Source organism: Malania oleifera, chromosome 6 (genome assembly GCF_029873635.1).
Source record: "Malania oleifera isolate guangnan ecotype guangnan chromosome 6, ASM2987363v1, whole genome shotgun sequence".
In the NCBI taxonomy this organism is placed as follows: Eukaryota; Viridiplantae; Streptophyta; class Magnoliopsida; order Santalales; family Ximeniaceae; genus Malania; species Malania oleifera.
Window position 1 is genome coordinate 55,929,984 of NC_080422.1, and position 5,892 is coordinate 55,935,875.

At 36.7% G+C, this 5,892-nt stretch overlaps 1 non-coding gene across 1 annotated transcript; it reads right to left on the minus strand.

Annotated features, from left to right (window-relative positions):
- Positions 1 to 250: 250 nt before the first annotated feature.
- On the minus strand, positions 251 to 356 carry LOC131159025 (small nucleolar RNA R71). The gene has a single exon (XR_009137640.1). It is a non-coding gene; the product is annotated as a small nucleolar RNA R71 (small nucleolar RNA).
- Positions 357 to 5,892: the final 5,536 nt, after the last annotated feature.

Sequence of the window (5,892 nt, forward strand, 5' to 3'; positions counted from 1 at the left end):
ATGCTTCCCAACTTCTTTGGGAATTTGACTGAAAATCCATACAAGCATCTTGATGATTTTCTTGAAATTTGTTCCACCATTCATATACCTATCCTTGGTGATGATGCCCTTTGTCTAAGGCTATTTTCCTTCTCCCTGAAAAAAAAGGCCAAATATTGGCTGAATTCCTTAGAGCCGAACTCGGTGACCACTTGGGCCACCATGCAGCACGAATTCCTAAAAAAGTACTTCTCCATTTGGAAGACTAACCATCTTAGGAAGGCAATCACCAGCTTTTCACAAATAGATGGTGAACAATTTTTCGAGACCTAAGAGCGCTTTAGGGACCTTTTGCGCAAATTCCCACATCACTAAGTCCCTAGGTGGCAATTAGTTCAAACCTTCTATGAGGGGTTAGTTGAGCATGATAGAGCCATGGTAGATGCATCTTATGGAGGTACTTTCCTCGGGAAGAATGAGAATGAGGCTTAGACTCTCTTTGAGACCATCACTGAGAGTTCTCAACAGCATACTATTGCTACTCGTAAACCATCCCAACCTTCCTCTTCCCACCCTAAGGAAGTCTATGAGTTAGTCACTAACCATGACCTTGCACCCACACTGTACACCATTGTGAAGAAACTAGAATAGTTTTTTTCCTTAGGACACCAACCTCAACCAGTGGCATGTGCAGATGTGTGTGCCATATGCTCTGGTCCCTCTCACACCTTCTATAATTGCCCCCATGCGCCTCTCACACCTGAATTTGTGTAGAAGGAAGTTAAGGCCACCCATAATTGGTACGACATGTCGACTAATGATCCCTACTCTAACAAGTACAATCCTAGGTGGAGTAAACATCCTAACTTCTCTTGAAGACCACAAGCTCTGAGTTTTCCAGCTCAAAGACCTTAGCAATCACCCACTACTCCACCTCCTTGACCATTTCAAAATCCTCAAAATCTTTCCATATGTGCCCCTCGACAATTAGCTTATCAACAACCATCTCCTACTCAGCCCCAATATGATACATATTTTTAGGAGATGGTGTTGAAAACCCTTGAGGGTATCAAAGCTAATCGTTAAGTTGATCGACAATTAATCCACTCACACTCTCAGTCCATAGCAAAGCTAAAGGCCACCATGGGCCAACTAGTTGCATCTTTGGGTATGAGAGATGAGGGTAAGTTACCAAGTCAGCTTCTCATTAACCCTAAAGGCTAGTACGAGGTAAAGAGTGATTCGGCTGCTAGTCATACGATATATATCATGAGCAAGCCCAAGTTGTGACCATACTTAAGAGTGGAAGGGAGAAGATGAGGGCAGAGCCCAGTGTTGAATCATGCATCCCCTCCTTCTCCAATTTGGTGAGCAATCTCGAGATTCCCACCTCCTCTCTTGAAGGATCATTACCCCATTATGTTCCTCCAGTGCCATTCCATGCAACCTTTCAAGCACATTCTAAGCCCAAAAAGGAAGAAATTGAAGAGTCCATGATGGACACTTTTAGGCAAGTAAAGATCAATCTCCCTCTCTTAGATGCCATCAAACAAGTGACTGTTTATGCTAAGTTCCTCAAGGATTTGTGCACCTAAAAGCATAAATTTAAGGTGCACGTGAACAAAATTGTTAGATTGATCGAGCATGTGAGCTCAATTCTTTTAGGTTCTATTCCCCCAAAACTTAAGGACACCGGTGCTGCCACCATCTCATGTGTAATTAACGATTACACTATCGATAGAGCCTTTTTAGAATTGGGAGCAAGTGTGAACCTACTTCCTTACATGGTCTAAACATAGTTCGGTTTAGGAGAGGTTAAACCTACCCCAGTCACCTTGAGTTTTTCTGACCGATCTATAAAAAGGCTCCGGGATACTATCGAGGATGTCTTACCAAAAGTCAATAGGTTCTTTTACCCCGTTAATTTCATTATCTTAGATATAGAACCTACCGACCCAACCAAAGGTATGATCCCTATCCTCCTAGGTTGATCATTCCTAGCAACGGCTAATGCATGCATTCAGTGTCGGACCAGGATCGTGGATGTATCCTTTAGCAACATGAAGCTCTAGCTGAATGTGTTTCATGCCTCTTAGCACCCATCGTATGATGTCCAATCTGTGGACGTGGACATGATTGAGGAATGCGTTGAGGAGGTTGTCCCATCGATTCTTCCATGGATCCCCTTGAGACTATGTTGCAGCTTGATCACTCCTCTTTCTTATGTTTAGAGGACCCACATAAGCATATTTTTGCTATCTATGATGCAGCCTCCAACCTAGAGAGTAAGATTTGGGCATGTGAAAAGAGGGATAGTCAGGGACTAGTAGAGGATCTTTCTATTATCAAACCCAAGTGTGGTCAACATGAGCTTTCATTGCGTTTGGCTGAAGATGGTAAACTTAGATTTTGGGAGACAACCCACTTGTTTTTTTTTATTCTTCTTTTCCTTTGAGTCTTTAGGTTGTACATTGAGATTAAAGATGTACTCCCAAGAGGGGGGTGAACTGGGTAATTAAAATTTTCTTTGCGGAATTTTAGTTTATTATTACTACCCTTTTAATTTAGATCACTGCAATCACACAATCACAATCTAAATAGAAATCGTACTATACCAATCGGGAATCCTAGATATGAGTATGAATATGATTTTTGAAATCATAATCCAAACTCAATACTTCAATTAATTTAGTTCAGCAATTATTAAAATCTGATTTTCATATTCAATAACATTCTCCAGATACAAACTCAGTAATTCAATCTTAAATATCTTACCACTTTTCCCTCAATAGAATATCCAATTTCACACTTGTTTTACCTCAATTTTATATTCAAAAAATTAGTAATCAAAGCTTGTCTGAATTTTTAATCCAACAACAAAGCTAATATAGTTCCTTGATTCAAATACAAGAAAAATCAATATTCAGAAAATTCCCAATAATCAGCAAGTACTCCGTGAAATATATAAACATACACAGAGGTTATAATATTTCAAGAATTGAAATAAAAAGGGAATAAGAGCTGAACACCAGATTTTTTACAATGTTCGGCCAGCAGCCTATGTCCTTGCCTCAAGCAATTTGCTGTGAGGATTTCCTTTCCACTTCATTACTAGGTGAAGTAAGCCTCTCTCTGTTCAAGGTGGAGTCACCTCTTTAATGAGAACAATCCTCTCGCAAGGTAATGATTCAAAGTTCTTGAATCATCAATAACAAAAACAAGGAACAACTTTGTTTGTACAATGAAATACTCTCAGCTAGAGTAGATTTGTACAAGTTAATATCACAAAATACTTCAAAAAAAATAAATAAAGAAGATGAAGCTTGATATAATATCACCACTATTCTAATTAAAGATTGTGGATTTTGAGAGTTTGAATAAAAAATTTATGAGAAATTTTAGCAACACAACAATTCTTTCAGGAGAACTTTCAATAGTATAACTGAAAAATTTGAATTGTATGTATGTTGTGTCTTACCCTAATGTGCGAGAATAATACATATAAATAGTGTACAAGGGTTTCTTACCACTTTCCCCAAGTTTTCTCCCAGTTTGCGAACTAAGAAATCAAATTTGGAAATAATATTAGCACTATCAAAAGTTTAAAACATAGATGTAAGTCGACTAAGCCCGAGGGTCAGTCACCTGAGCTCTTTTAAAAATAATGCATTTAAAAAGTCAGTATTGGGTCAATCGACTGAACATGATAGGTCGGTCGCATGTTCTTGTTTTGCTCGTTCATTAACAAAGTCAGTAGCACATCAGTTGCTTGATGATGAAAAATCAGTCGCCTGGCCACCTGGCCACTCTTGGTTTTTCAAAGTTTGGTTCCAAAACTTAACTTGTAACTTGGAAGACTTGTTTGAGACATTATGAAAATATTTTTTATAATTAAAAATAGGTCTTTAAGTCCATGATATATCCTATGAGTTTCAATTAACTTGAAAACTAAGGTGTAGTCCCAAGAGGGGGGTGAATTGGGTTTTTAAAAGTTTCTTTTAAATCTTTTTACAAATTCACAACCTTTTGTAAATTTAGCAAACACATAAGAATGATTTGATTTTTAATTAAACCAACCACAATCCACACTCAATATCAACACAAGACAAATACTTTCAGCAATATTAATCAATCAACCAATTTACCAATCAACAAGTTACCAACACAAAAATTGCAGTAGCACTTTCGTGATTTGCAAAACTCAATGTAAAGTTTGATTAAAGCCCTATATTTGTGGATCTTGTGTACTTCCTTTTAACCAAGGTTTACACAAATGATTAATCAACGTACTCCCTTTAAGGTTTTCGTAAAAGATCAATCAACGTACTTCCTTAAATTAAAAGTTTTCTCAATCTCAATTGTTCCAGCTTCCTGCACTTAGATACATAACCACACAATTTATATATGCTGAAAAATTAAAGGGCAAGGGTTGAGAGTGAGACCTAGTTTTAAAAGGTTCAGCTTATACCAGCATACGTCTAAGGATTCCACTATAAAGTTCCTTTACGGGCGAAACAAATCGTAACAATCCCTCCTGCAATTAGGGTGGAGCCCCCTCTCCAAGTGTTACCCCACACTCAGTATAAAGATCCAATAACCTTTAACTATCAAGAAAACAAAGAGACAAGAAATAATTATTGTGTACAAGAATTGCTCTCAAATAAAGCTAGTTAGTGCAAGAATAAGCACAGCTAATACTTCAATGTAAATATCAAATAAGAATGAAATTTGAAGCTCAAGAATATATCACCAGAATTTTTCCTTTTGATGTGAATCAAAACTCATAAGATTAGCTTTCAGATCAGTGATTAGAGACTCAGTTTTTTCTTAGAAAGTTCTAAGCAAGAATATGTGTGCAAGAGGGCTTTAAGAGAGAGAGAGTGAGCAATATAGCTTGAAAACTAATTTTCAATTCTTGGTGATTAATTTGATTTGAGAAACTAGGCATTTATAGGCTCAAAAAGCAATAAATTTGTGTTACCCAAGTTACTTGGAGTGTTTCCCAAGTTTTTATAAAGTTTGGGGCACAAGCAACTCGAATTTGTAATTTAAAGCCCTTTTAAAAAACTAGCCATTTACGAGGGTCAGTCGGCTGAACCCATCGTGGTCAGTCGCTTGACCTTTGAACATTGTGTAATTTTTCAGTTCAAAATAGGATCAGTCACTTGAGGTGCCAGGGGTCAGTCGCCTAATCCTTCACTACTTGTTCAAAATTGTTTCAGGTAAAATATCAGTCACTTGACCAAACACAGGTTAGTCGCTTGAACACTTATAAATACTATTTTTCAGGTTAGTTTCCAAAAATCTTAGCCATCTTGCTTTGTTACATTTAAGATGCATTTTTTGGGGTTTTTTGAAGTAAGGTATCTAAGTCCATATTGAACCCTAATGAGCTTCAAAGCATTCAAAATGATATTTAAAATGAAGTACTTAAATAAGACTTCCTAAGGACTTTATTTCTCTCTAATCTTGAAGTCTTCATGTACATTATAGCTAGCTTTGAATCTTCTTTGCCTTGAGCTTGAGTATTCTTCAAGCTTTATATGTCTTGACCATCTTGGACCTCTTTAAGCTTTCATTTGATCACTTTATGAATGAAGTATAGCTTTATGATACTTGTGATCTTTGGTCTTTCAATTCTTGAACTTTTTGAACTTCTCACATTAGGTTTCTTGAAATATCATCACTTAAACCATAACTTGTTAAATTAACCTTTAATTTTTATCATCAAAACAAGATTCGAAAGTCATGTTAGGCCTACACAACTATATTGAAATTTGAAATACTTACATGAGACTTTAACAAAATAAAAACTATCTAAGAGCCTAAGTCTTCATGTTTTATTGCTTCCACGCTTTGTCCAAGCTTTAACCAGTTATTTAATATGCTTCATTCATCATGTCTCAAAGCCTT